This window comes from Petaurus breviceps, unplaced genomic scaffold (genome assembly GCF_028583685.1).
Source record: "Petaurus breviceps papuanus isolate PSGF00001 unplaced genomic scaffold, PetGlider_PUasm1.0 183, whole genome shotgun sequence".
Lineage (NCBI taxonomy): Eukaryota > Metazoa > Chordata > Mammalia > Diprotodontia > Petauridae > Petaurus > Petaurus breviceps.
The window spans coordinates 24,800,350-24,815,766 of record NW_027185791.1 but is presented as its reverse complement, the minus strand read 5'-3'; positions in this window follow the sequence as shown (position 1 = coordinate 24,815,766).

Genomic DNA, 15,417 nt, shown 5'->3' with positions numbered 1-15,417 from the left:
AAGATTCATTTTAAAATATTTTAAATCTTGTGAACTAGATGCCAAATGATATAAAACAAGTTATTTGAGAAAATGGAGTACATATTTCTTTTTAAAAGTTTTTAACGATGTAAAACTTTTAAATTTTAATGTATAAGTCAATAAATGCAATTATTTTGTTTTGTTCTTTCTAATTTCTGTAACATTGAATCTGTCCTCAAATAATTAAAGGGCTCTTATTTAGAAAAGTCATTTGTAGTACTTGACATAGGATGGAAAATCTCTGTGTAGATTAATGGGGAACAGTTAAAGAACTACAATTTTGCATTTGAATAAAAACAAACAAAAAACAACCTATGCCATCCAGAGACATATTGCACTTCTTCAGTAGATGAGTAGTTGACTTTTTAGCATATCTTCAGAGGTTGAATGTCTACATTCCAAAGGTTTTGTAATGAAATTCAGGCTCCATGTACAGACTGCGACAGATATCCTCTATTATTTCATTCCAAATATGAGATCTTATAATTTTCTGCATTAAATTACAAAGTCCTTGTCATTGGGAATTGTTTCACTAATTTTATTTATGTCCTCAGTACCTAAAACAATGGTTGTCATTAATATTAATAATCTTAATTAAAAATTTTTTAATTATAATGCTGTTTATTTGAATAATAAATAATTGATACAGTCAGTGTTTAATATTAATAGATATTTATTGAATGATTCATTGTGAAAGAGTTGAAAGAACATTGCAATTGTCTATATAAGATCTGTGCTTACATTTGGATTCTGAAACATGCTAGCTATATTACTTTAGTCAAATCAGGTCAGCTTTCTAAGCCAAATTTTTGCCATTTATCAAATGGTGTTTGGAAATGTGTTGACCTACTACCAAATTTATGATACAGATAAGGAGCAAATTATATGCACACATACATACATACATACATACATACATACATACATACATATATATATATATATATATATGTATGTATAATTTGGCAAATTCTTATTCTTTTTTCTAGATCCAGAGAATTAATCTTTTTGATTTCCATGTTTTTGCTTCCTTTCAAGATCTAGCAATTTCACACTGTTGTTTTATATGTTCACTAAATCGTTTACTGATTTCCACCAGAAAGGCTCCCTGTACCATTTTGTGTTGTGGATTCCTTTCAGTTTCACCAAAGTTCTCCCATTTATAACCTTACCTGTTTTACCTTTTCCTTAAGTCCTAATGCCTTTCTGAGATGTATGGGGTTTTAAGGCAGGAGTAGTACATCTGGTGTAAGGCCTGCCAAGTCCTTAACAGGGCTGCTCATGCTCCTTTAGTGTCTAACTGATCACCCAGCTTTTACTTGTGGCTCTAAGAAGCTATGGCATGCATGGCAGCCACACCCTATTAAAATTATCTCAATCAAAAACTAAACCATGTTGGGAGTAACTGCTAGGCCTCAATCTTCATCAGTACATTAGGAATGTCTACTCCAAGCAAAGATTCTATCCAGTGGAATAGGGGGAGAAAAACAATTTGTTCCAATGGCCATGGAGTTGACTGAATGAGACACTGTGGAATGCTTAGAGCTTGCTCAGGCATCAAATATACCAATGTCATCCACTGCATCATGAGTCATCAGCAGCTATCTGGACTTCTTTGTTGCCACTGAACTTTGGGGACCCAGGAAGAGATAGTGAGGCTCACAACTTTGTGCAACTGTGCCTCCCTTAAATGCAATTCTTGTGCAAGTCAAGACATTATCACCCTGCGATGCCACTGGTCCTTTTTGAAAATGAAGGACAAAATAATAAAATCAAAAACAAAGCCGACCACAAGATATCAATTAATCAAGCTTTAGCTTTCCTTCAATTTTATCTATGAAATACCAAATAAATGTGACAAATCATTGCAGTTAAAATTACATTATATTCATTTGAGGACTCCAAATGGTTAAACTAAGCTTTTATTTTATTTCCACTTAAAATACTACGAATTCAATAATTATAGTTATGGTATGTGAATCTATCAGCTTTAAACACTTTCTACCACTTGAATTTTTGAGAAAGATACTATCACAAACTTTTGAACACCAAGTCAGTCACTTGTAAAGAATGGGACATTCATCTCATTATTAAATATGGATCAGAGACATGGCTTAAATCCAGATTTTCTTAGTGAAAAGGCTGACTGTCTATACGATATAAAATACTGTCTTTGTGTTTTATAAATAGTAGGCATTTAAATGTTTGTGGAAACACTTGTTTATACCTGATGATTATAGCAAATAGGATTTTTCTAGAAAACATATAGAGCCTGTCTAGATAACATCTACAACATCATGAATGAAGATTGAGCAGAAACCTTAGAGGTAATCTAGTTTATGATATTCATTATACAAATTAAAAACTGGAGGTTCCAAAAAGTGAACTAAGTTTTCCCAATGTTATAAAGCAGTTGATGGTAGAGCTAAAAAGCAAACTTATGCCTCCCAAGTCCAAATCCAGCATATTTCCCATCATTCTCCACTATTTTCTTCTTCCTTCATTCTCTGGAGAGAAAAAAAAAAGAATATTGCAGTGAATGTGTGTGTGTTTGTGTGTGTGTGTGTGTACCTTTGGGAGAGCAATATACTACAGAAGAACCAGTACGAATGGTGGCTTTTTGATAATTGTTCTATTCTTCACTTGGCAATACTGAGAAAAAATGTGAGATGTTTCCCTAAGCTTCACAAGTTTTCTCAGGTTATTTCTGATCATTCGATGGCTTGATGAATGAATATATTACTCAGTACCTTCTTTCAGCATGGTCATTGGCAAGTGATTTTTGAAATTGTATTTCACATGACAGTTTTAAAGATATATAGATTAATTTTACAAGGCTATAATTCTCCAGTTTATTCCCTTTGAACATATTTAAATGTCCATTATATTGCCTGTTTTCCAAATTCTAGATAATAATAATGACTATTATTAATACAATGAGGGATAATCAAAGTCATGTATCTATCATCTAAATTAATTATGGATAAAAGGCCTAGACCACATATGTGATTAAGAGATTACTAAAGTGGCTCAAGAAGGGACAAAAAGAAAAGAAAATGAAAGTTACATTTTTTGCTAATTCCTTTTTGTTCATTTTTATGAAGATCTCGGAAGTGAGAAAATGACATTCAGAGAAGAATCTTTCATTTTCAGGTAATATTTCATGTCCCATTATCTGTCGCTACATTAAAAATTAAGATAATATTGGAGATAGAGGAATGTAAAGATAATATGATAGGGAAGGCAAAATCACATTTAATTTATTAACTGAACTTTTTGTTGATTAAACATATGCTACAATGCTCCTGATAAAGACCTAATTTTTAAGTACACCAAGGACTGGATCAAATTTATAAGAATATAAGTGATTTCTCAATTTATAAATGTTTGAAAGGATATAAACAGGCAGTTTTCAGTTGAAGAAATCAAAACTATAATCATATAAAAATTTTCTAAATCACTGTTGACAAGGTAAACACAAATTGAAACAACTACGAAGTCCCACTTCATGCCTATCAGATTGTCTAATATGACAGAAAAGGAAAATGACAAATGTTGGAGGGGCTGTGGGGAAATTGGGACATCAATACACTGCTGGTGAAGTTGTGGAATGATCCAACCATTCTGCAGAGGAATTTGGAAATATGACCAAAAAGTTATAAAACTGCTTACCCTTTGACCCAGCAATACCACTACAAAGTCTGTATCCCAAAGAGATTAAATAAGGTATAAAAAATATTTATAGCATCTCTTTTTTGTGGTGGCAAAGAATTGGAAATTGAGGGGATGTCCATAAATTGTGGAATATCTGAACAAGCTGTGGTATATTATTTCAATGGGACACTATTGTGCTATAGGAAAGGAGCAGGAAGATTTCAGAAAATCCTGAAAAACTTACATGAACTGATGCAAAGTGAAGTGAGAAGAACCAGACAAACATTGTACACAGTAACAAAAATATTGTGCAATGATCAACTGCGAATGACTCAGCTATTTTCATTAATACATTAATTCAAGACAATTCTACATGATATATGATGAAAGGTACTCTCCATCTCCAGAGAAAGAACTGATGCGACCTGAATGCAGATTGGAGATAGTTATTCTTTACTTTATTTTTCTTGTGTATGTGTGTGTATGTATTTACACAGTATGACTTACATGGAAATGCACTTTTCATGGCTACATATTTATCCCCTAAATGGGTACCTCATACATAATGTACTCTTAAATTTATTGCCCTTTTCCCCCCAGGAGATCTCTGATTGTGAGAACTGGGGGATGATTTATTGCTACTATTTTTACAATGCTGTTTAATAAATGGCTGTGCTTTGAGGCAATCGTATCTATTGGCTGTTATTAAAGATAATCTTTTGATTGGTAACTCATGATTTATAATTTTAGAAGTGCAGACCCATTCAATACCTCAGACCTTTTTAGGGTCTTCACACACACAAATATCTCAGGGGACAAATTGCACAGTTATGAATTTAAGATGAAGTTGTGGAGAGCAAAACTTGACAAGTTGCTGTATCTAGAATTCCAAGTTTTTTTTCATACTCTAACCAGGGGTGGGGAAACTGTGACCTAGAGGCCACATGTGGCCTGCTAAGTTCTTAAGTGTGACACTTTAATTCAATTTAATCTTCACAGAACAAATCCCCTTAAATAAAAGATATTGTCCTGTAGAACTTGGACTTACTCAAAAGGCCATACCCCAGGATGTAGAAGCTGACATGTTGCTTAGAGTCTCCAGCTTCCCCAACCCTGCAGTCTATACTTTACTTATCCTTTGAACTTCTGCATGGAATGCAAATGTTACTCCTCAAAAAAGATAGCTTTCAAACTTTGATATGTTTTGTATAAATCACGTTGAGAAATGACTGACATTTTCTACCAGATTAACTCAATTCCATTTCTAGATCACCAAAGATCCAGTACTAACATTTCAACATTAGAGAATAAAATGAATTATAGTGCTATCTTTTCTTTTTAAAATATGAAACTACTAATAATTAGGATTATTATGTGAGATTATGTTTGAAAAGATAATGATAATTCAGCACAGAGAAACTGGGTCTTCAATTAGTCTCTGTTACTGCTTTCAAAACGGCTTATGATTGAAACTTCTAGAAAGCAGCATTAGATACAATACCCTACTTTTTTAAGGTAAGTCTAAAGTCTTTGATTCAAATGGAACACCATTACTGACCCTTCAACAGAGACGATGTCCTGTGTAGAAAATAATTTTGACATGCTAATGTTACTCCATAAATCTGAAATGTGACTTTTTAACACTTATGGTAAAAACACTTCAGGCTTTTCTAGTTGTAGATATATCTTTCTTGGAAACCTGTCCCTAGCAAATAGGACTTTTTCTTTTACTTTCAATGAAGCCACTTTTATGTGGTTAAGAAATTTCCTGACTTTGAGTCATAAAGGAATGATTATTCAGAATGATGAACATCTTTGGTAGAAAATATTTCAAGCCATATCTTACATGAGGGCAGAGATCACACCAAGTTTGTGTACTTACTGAGCATGAATTAATAATGACAGTGCTTTTTAGTGAAATAGAAAATCAAGGATGCACTTTAGAGAAACTCTTCCAGTCATATTTACAGACATCATAATATACAATCATAGCTATTCATTTGACTTCAGCTGAAAGTGAACATATACCCTAATTTCACTGAATTTACCATAGTTTTCACTTCTAAATCTTTACTTTAAAGAAGAGTTTAATGATTTCTAAATCTTAATAGAAATCAACAAATTGTAGAGGAGGACATCCTAGCTATGAGATTATCTTTTTTTAAAGTCCATGGGATTGGAGAAAAATGCCATCTAAAGATGAAAGGAAGAAAAATGAATTCACCAAAAAGTTAGGTAACTTCATATTCAAGAAGTAGAAGAGAAAAGTGCCTTACATAGAACTGGATTTCATTGTTTTTAGGAATGTTTTCTTTCTCTAAAAATTCAGGAATATGGTCAAAATTGCATTAAATGGGAGAAAATTTTTCCCTTCCCCAATTAGTGGAAAGGATGAGCATACTGAAGAGATACTTTATCCTGTGAAGTATTTTGCCTAGGACTGTCATTGACAAGGATATACATAGGAGAGAGTAAATGAGATCACTGGTGGGTGAGGGATGGGGAAGCTTTGTGAGTTTAGAAATCCCAAAGCAAACTAATTTTTACTCAAAAATCATTAAGAAAGATTCTGTGACAGTTTGACTCCATTAGATGATTCAGAAGTCTTCTCCTTAGATCTCTATTTTCCCTCTCATGTAATGTCTTCTTCTTTTTTTTTCTTTTCTCCTTTTCCTTCCTCCCCTCTCCTTTCCCTATTTTTTATACCTAAGCAAGTAAGATAAAAATTTGGGACATAATGGATAGACATCATAATTTAGTGGAATATATCTCACATAAGGCACATGAGCAAGAATGGCTGAAATGAGAGACTAAACATCAAAGGACATGAGATTTCTCTTTCTTCTTCCAAACCTTCTCTTACATCTTTTATCATAGAAGGTTTCCAAGCTCAAGAGTTTAATGAAGCAGAGCTGATAAATCTTCCATGAGTCCTATAGTATTCTAAACCCCTTTTATTTCTGAAAAAAAGCCAGCACTATTCCACCAGAGAAGTGTAGCCAATGCTTTAGTTAGAGAACATGAAGTCAGGAAGACCAGGAAAGCTGGGAGAATGAAATCTTAGAAGGAGGAGGCAAACACCAAATACCAAAATGAACAGGTCTAAAATTTTGATGATTTAATGACTGGGTTAAAAAGAGATGAGATACCTAATTTCAATGGTTACCTCTTCCTCATCGTCCCACACCATTTTCTTAAGTCTTGGAGTAGACTTTATGATTTCATCTCTTCCTTAAAAGCAAACATGTTTTGATGGCTACTGAATAAGCAAAGCCCCTTTCTCATTGGACCTGGAAAACTGTCTTTTATCTCAAAGTATGACACCAGGTAGGAAGCATGTGGACATAAACTTCTAATGAATAGTATACAACAGGAAACCTCTCTCTAAAATGTCTGGTGCCCAAACTTTTGAACTTTAGGTAGCCATGAATCATGGATATTTAATATTTCAGTAGAATAATTCCTTTCTGGTGCCCCCTTCAAGCACACATCTCCCACTACCACTGATTCACTTAGATGGTGGGAGTGAGGGGGAGAAGGGATGGAAAGAGGATCTATCTTTTTCCTTCCTTGATGAACTTTGGAAGAAATCAGAAGCTATTTAATGAAAAGAATGATTTACCAAATAAACAGATATACAGTCATAAACCCACAAAAATGGTAAGCAAATATGTTTAAATGTATATTTTAACATATGTAGCTTGAGATCTAAAATGAAAGGCAAATCAAACAATATTTTGATAATTGAAGAAAATTTGAATTTTGTTGGCCACACATAAAAATTCAGAGTTATTAGATTATAGCAACCTTGTCAAATAAATAAGAATTTATTAAGCTCTTACATTTTCCCCCTCCTTCTTCTAAGTTCATATTACTCTTTCCAGAGTTTTCTGAAAGTATACTACTCATAGGTTCTTGAGTACATAAGCAAAGAGTATAGAAAACCAGACTATAGAATCTTACTTTGGTGACAAAAAAAGATCTAAGTAAACAACCTGAAAAAGAAAACAAAGTCAAAGCTCCTGCTTCAAAAGATTTGAAGAAAAATGTGAATTGGTTACAGACCATGGAATAACTCAAAAAGGATTTTGAAAATCAAGTAAGAGAAGGGGAGAAAAAATTGGAAAGAAAAATGAGAATGATGCAAGAAAATCATAAAAAAACAATGTGTCAATAGCTTACTAAAGGAGGCCTAAAACATACTGAAGAGAATAACACCATAAGAATTGATTGCAAAAAAATTATTGCAAAAATTGATTTCAAAAAATTGAAAAGCAGAATTAGTCCAATAGACAAAGTGGTGCAAAAGTTCACTGAAGAAAATAATTCCTTTAAAACTAGAATGGAGGAAATAGAAGTTAATGACTTTATGAGAAATCAAGAAATTATGCAACAGAACCAAAAGAATGAAAAAATAATTAGAAGACAATGTGAAATATCTCATTGGAAAAATTACTTACCTGGAAAATAGATTCGGGAGAGAGAATTTAAATTTTTGGGCTACCTGAAAGCCCTGATCAAAAAAAGAGCCTAGACATCATCTTTCAAGAAATTATCAAGGAAAACTTCCCTGACTTTCTAGAACCAGAGATAAAAATGGAAATTGATAGAATTCAGTTATCACCTCTTGAAAGAGATCACAAAAGGAAAACTCCTAGGAAAATTGTAGTCAATTCCAGACTTCCCTGTTCAAGAGGATATTGCTGCAAGGAGCCAGAAAGAAACAAATTGGGTATTGAAGAGATACAATCAGGATAATTCATGATCTAACAATTTCTACATGAAGGGATAGAAGGGCTTAGAATATGATATTCTGGAGGTCATAAGAGCTCAGACTAAAATCAAGAATCACCTGCAGAGAAAAACTGAATACAATACTACAGGTGGAAAATGGATTTCAGGCATTGTTTCTGAAGAGACCAGCGCTGAGCAGAAAATTTGACTTTCAAATACAAGTATCAAGAAAAGCATGAAAAGGAAAGCAGGAAAGAGACATCAGAAGGGACTTACTAAAGTTGAACTATTTGCATTCCTACATGGAAAGACAATATTTGTAACTTTTAAGAGCTTTCTCAATATCACGGTGGTTGGACTAAATATAGATAGATATACAGATACATAGATGTCACAGGGCACATTCAATATGAAGGGATGATAACTAAAAAAATAAAATTAAGAGGTGATAGAGAAATATATTGGGAGAAGGTAAAAGGGAGAGAGAGAGAATGGGGTAAATTATCTCATATAAAAGAGACAAGAAAAAAAGTTTCACAATGGAGAGAAAAAGAGGGGAGGTGAGAGGGAATGAGTGAACCTTATTCTCACTGAAATTGGTTAAAGGAGAGAATAATATACATACTCAACTGTGTATCTTACCCTACAAGAAAGTAAGGGTTAATTAGATAAAGTGTTGGGGGATCATAAAAGGGAGGAAATATTGAAGAAGGTAGTAATCAGAATCAAACACTTTTGAAAAGGGACAGGGTTAAAGTAGAAAATAGAATAAGTGGGGGGCAGGATAGAATAAAGGGAAGTACAGTTAGCCTTTCATAATATGTCTATCATGGAAGAATTTTTCATAACAACATATGTATAACCTATATTGAATTGTTTGACTTCTCAATGGGTTTGGGTGGGGAGGGAAGAAGGGACAGAAATTGTAACTCAAAGTTTTAAAAACAAATGTTAAAAATTGTTTTTCTGTGGAAGTGAGAAATAAGGTAAAGAGGAAAAGGGATATAGAAATCTATCTTGTCCCAGAAGAAAATAAGGGGGAAGGAGATGGGGGGCATAATAGAAGAGAGGGTAGACTGTGTGAAGGGGTAATAACAATGAATTATATGCTGGGGTAGGTGGGGGAGGGGAGAGATAGGGAGAAACTTTGGAATCTCAAAATCTTAAGGAAATGCATGTTGGAAACTCAAAATCAATTAATTAGTTAAAAATAAAAGGAATTCCATTACAATCATATACCACATCCTGTCCAGTCATTCCTCAAGTGATAACTAAAAGTCAGAAGCAAAACACTTTTGAGAAAGAACATGGTACAGGGAGAGAGAGAAAGTAGGATAAATTGGGAAGATGGGATAGAGGAAATACATGTTTGGTATTCATCACTGTCGTGACAGGCAAGATCAAAATACAAAGTCAGAAAAATAAATCAAAATTTCTACACTGAAAACCTCAAAGGAAAATATAAATTTGTCTCAGGCAATGGAAGAAATTAAAAAAGGATTGGGGATCTGCTTCAGTATGTTATTGGTAGATTATTTCCATTTCTATTTTCTCTTTAAACTGGGAGGTCTGAAATTTGGCTAAACTATTCTTGGGAGTTTTCATTTTGGGATATATTCAGTAGGTGATTGGTGTATGCTTTCAATTTCTATATTTACCTCTGGTTCTAGAATATAAAAGCAGTTTACCTTGATAATTTCTTTAAAGATGATGTCTAGGCTCTTTTCTGATCATGGTTTTCATGTAGTCCCATAATTATTGATGTCTCATAGAGTCATTAGCTTCCACGTGCCCAATTCTAATTTTTGAAGAATTATTTTCTTCAGTGAGCTTTTGTACCTCTTTTTCCATTTGACTGATTTTGCTTCTCAGGGCATTGTTCTTTTCATTTTTTAACCATTTAACTTATTCTGTTTTTTTAATGTTTTCTTCAGTATTTATTTTTTGTGCATACTTTACCAAACTCTTGACTCTCACAATTTTCTTCTATAACTCTGATTTTTCTTCCCAGGTTTTCTATCCCAGATATCTATCCCAGGATAGATATCTGTCTTACTTACTTTTTAAAATCCTTTTTGAGCTTTTCCATAGCCTGGGGTAAATTCATATTTTTCTTTTGTTTTTGACTGTTTATTTTTAAATTTTTTAGTTTACAACATTCATTACCACAAGATTTTGCGTAACCAATTTTCTACCAATTTTCCCTCTACTCACCACCCCCAAACAGCGATTCCACTGAATATCCCCTTCTCAAATATGCTCTCTCCCTTACCTTCCCCCAAACCCCCTCTGACTTTCTAGTAGGGCATGGTGGATCTCTATGACCCAGTTCCTGTATATCTTATTTCCTAGTTATATGTCTAATAATAATAATAATGATAATAATACATTTTAAACATTTGATTTTAAAACTTTGAATTCCAGATTCTTTCCCTATCTCCCTCATCACCCACCCTTACTTGGAAGATAACCATTTAAATATAGGTTGTACATGTGAAGTTATGAAAAACATTTCCATAGCGGATATAATGGGAAAGACTGACAATATTTCCCTTTATCCTATCCCACACCCATTAGTTCTATTCTCTATTTTGATCCTGTCCCTTTTCAAAAGTGGGTTCTTCCAACTTCCTTCTCCCCCCCCCAAACTGCCCTCACTTCCATTATCCCCCCTCTCAACCACTTCCCCACTATTCTCCTGTAGGGTGAGATACCCTATTTAGTGTATATGTCATTCCCTCCCTGAGCCCAATTCAATGAGAATAAGGTTGACTCATTCCCTTTTACCTTCCTGTTCTTCCCCTCCATTGTAACACTTTCCCCTTGCCTTTTCTATAGGACATAATTTACACCATTCTGTCTCTCCCTATCTCCTCTCATTATATTCCTCTCTTATCTCTTAATGACATCTTTAAAATATAATCCCTTCCTATTCCATTGGTCATGGGCACGCTGTCTATGAATACCTATGCACATATATACACACACTCACATATGTATTCATATGCCCATATATCCTCCTATGTAGACATAAATATGTATGTATGCATATATATATATATATATATATATACATATACACACCCATTTCTATTTCTTTCAACTATTCTCATCTTGAGAAAAGTTTCATAAATTACAATGATCATTTTTCCATGTAGCAATGTAAGTGGATCAAATTTGATAAGTTCCTTATGATTTCTTTTCACTGTTTACCTTCTCACGCTTCTCTTGCTTCTTGTATCTGAATGTCAAATTTTCTATTCATCTCTGGTTTTTTTCATCAAGAATGCTAGGAAGTCCTCTATTCCACTGGAGGACCATATTTTCCCCTGAAACATGATACTCAGTTTTGCTGGGTAGGTGATTCTTGGTTTTAATCCCAGCTCTTTTGACCTCTGGAATATCATATTCCAAGCCCTTTCATACCTCAGTGTAGAAGCTGCCAGATCCTGTTTTGTCCTGATTGTCTTTGCACAATTTTAAAATTGTTTCTTCCTGGCTGCTTGTAATATTTTCTCCTTGATCTTTTTTTTTCCAGAACATCACTATAATATTTCTAGGAGTTTTCTTTTTGGGATCTTTTTCACGAAGTGATCAGTGGATTCTTTCAACCTCTGTTTTGCTCTCTGATTCTAAAATTATCAGTAAATTCATTCAAGAGAATGGCAATAATGAGACAACATAGCAAAACTAGTGGCATGCAGGCAAAGCAGTTGGTGGAAATGTTACATCTCTGAAAGCATATATTAATAAAACAGAGAAAATGGAGATCAATAAATTTGTAATGCAACTGAAAAGGTAGAAAAAGAACAAATAGTAAATCCCAAATTAATTACTAAATTAGAAATACTGAAGAACAATGGGGAGATTAAAAAAATTGAAATTAAGAAAACTATTCAACTAATAAATAAAAGTAAGAGGCAGGTTTATGAAAGAAACAATTAAATTGATAGAATTTTAGTCAATTAAAAAAAAGAATGAAGAAAACCAAATTAACAGTATCAAAAATGAAGAGTGAATCGAACTCCAATGAAGAGGAAATGAAAACAATAATTAGGAATTATTTTGCTGAATTGAATGCCCATAAATTTGAAAATAAGTGAAATTGATGAATATTTAAAAAAATTATAAGTTGCCCAGATTAACTGCAGAAGTAAACTATTTAAAAACTGAATCTCTGAAAAAGAAACTGAACAAGCTATCAATGTATTCCCTTGGGGAAAATAATCTCCAGCACCAGGTGGATTTATAAGTGAATTTTCTGAAATATTTATTCCAATACTTTATAAAGTAATTGGTCAAATTGTAGGAGTCCTAAAAAAATTGTTTCATGTCACAAGTATGGCACTGACACCTAAATCAGGAAGTGACAAAACAGAGAAAGAAAATTATGACCAATTTACCTCATGAATATAGATGCAAAAGTTTTAAATAAAATATTAGCAAAAAGACTACAGCAACTTATCACAAGGGCAATACACTTTTATTAAATAGGAATTATTCCATGAATGCAAGGATGGTTCAATATTAGGAAAACTATTAGTATAATTGATCATATCAACAACAAAACTGTTAAAAAACCATATGATTATATCAAAAGATGAAGAAAAAAGCTTTATCCAAAATACAATATCCATTCCTATTAAAACAATAGAAAGTAAAGGAATAAATGGAGTCTCCCCTATAATAATAAGTAGCATCTATCTAAAACCATCAGCAAGTATTATATGTAATGGGGATAAGCTAGAAGGATTTCCAATAAGATTGGGGGTGAAACAAGAATGTCCATTATCACCCATCTTTTTTCAATTTGTTACCATTTGGTTTCAATTTGGGTAGCTGCAGCAATAAGAAAAAGAAATCAAAGGAATTAGAGTATACAAAGAAGATACTAAGCTATCACTCTTTGTAGATGATATGATGATATACTTAGAGAATTCTAGAAAATCAAGTAAAAATTACTTGAGATAATAAATAAATTTAGCAAAGTTGCAGGATATAAAATAAACCCACATAAATCCTAGGCATTCCTATATATTTTCTAATTAAGTCCAACAACAAGAAATAGAAAGATAAATCCAATTTAAAGTTACTCTAGACATTACAAAATATTTGGGATTCTGTGCCAAAACAAACTCAGGAACTATGTGAACACAATTATAAAACACTTTTCATACAAATAAAGTGAGATATAAATAATTGGAAAAACAGTTGTTCATGGCTAGACTGAGTTAATATATTAATTAATTTATCTTTTTAGTTACCCAAATTAATTTATCTTTTTAGTGCCCTTCCAATTAATTTATGGAAAAAAATACAGAGTTAGAAAAGAATAGCAATAAAATTCATTTGGGAGAACTGAAGGTCCAGAATGTCATAGGAATTAATGAAAAGAAATGCTAGGGAAGGTGGCACAGTCATACTAGATTTTAAATTGTATTTTATAGGAGCAGTCATCAAAACTACTTTTTACTAGCTGAGGAATAGAGTAGTGGATCTGAGGGAACAGATTAGATAAAGTAGAACCAGCAATAAATGACTATAGTAATCTATTGTTTGATAAACCCAACGACCCCAGCTTCTGGATAAAAACTCACTATTTGACAAAAACTACTGCAACAACTGGAAAAGAGTATGGCAGAAACTGGGCATAGACCAAGATCTTACACCAGGAGAATTTTGTACACAATTACAGGTACATCTTAGCTGTGATAACTAACTTTGATACTGGGCTCCTCTCCGCAATGCAATGGCTATAAGACAACTCCAAAATACTCTTGATGGAAAGTGATATCCACATCCAAAGAAAAGAACTACAGAGTCTGAATGCAGATTGAAACAAACTACTTGCTATCTCTCTTTTGGGTTTTGTTTTGTTCCTTCTTTCTTGTTCACTCTATTGGTTATAATTTTTCTTTACATCTTGGTTAATGTTTAATGCAAAGGTATTTGTGCAACCCATATTGGATTTCATGCTGCCATGTGGGGTGATGGCAGAGGAGAAGGAAGGGGAGAAAATTTGGAGCTCCAAGGATTTCGAAATTGAATTTTGTAAACTAAAAGAAATCAAATAAATTTAAAAATAGTCAAGTAGTAGGTTCAGAAAATGAGGAAAAAAATAGAAAAAACTGACTATAAAAAGTTTTTGTGGTGACAAGGAATATCAAAAAACACATTCAGAAGATAACAACAAAGTCAAATACCCTATATCCAAAGCCCTCAAGAAAAAAATATGAGTTGGCCTGAGGTCATGGAAGAGATCAAGAAGCATTTAGAAAATCGAGAAAGAGATGTACAGGAAAAATTAGTGAGAGAATTTAGAGTCATGCAAGAAAATAATGAAAAACAAGTCAAAAGCTTGGCAAAGGAGAGATACAAAGAAATACTGAAGAAAACATCACCTTGCAAAAACGTATTAGACCAAGGGAAAAAATAAGTCCAAAAAGCTGATAAGGAGAATTCCTTAAAAAGCAGAATTGAGCAATTATAAAGGGAGGTTCAAAAGCTCCCTGAAAAAAATAATTCCTTCAATATTAGAAGGGATCAAATGGCATCTAATTACTCTATGAAAAATCAAGAAATTATAAAAGAAAACCAAAAAATGAAAAAAGAAGATAATGTGAAACATTACATTGGAAATAGAACCAGGAGAGAAAAAAATAAATTATTGGACTGTCTGAACACCATGACCAGAGAAAAAGAGTCTGGACATCATCTTTCCAGAAATTTTCAAGGAAAACATCCCTCATTTTCTAGGACTATAGAGCAAAATTAGAAATTCAAACAATCCCCTGATCCCCTATGCAAAATAGATCACAAGGGGTCAGAGTCAAGAAGCCAGAGTAGAAACAGGACTTCCGCTCGACTCCAGCTTCCACCTTCTCCAATTCATGTAAAAGGAGACTCTGAAAAACTTTGGAACTAAAGAACACACAAAATAATACAGAGAATCTAACATCCCACTGAAGACAGGCTGGCAGGCCACAAGGAAGTGGCCAGTGAAGTGCT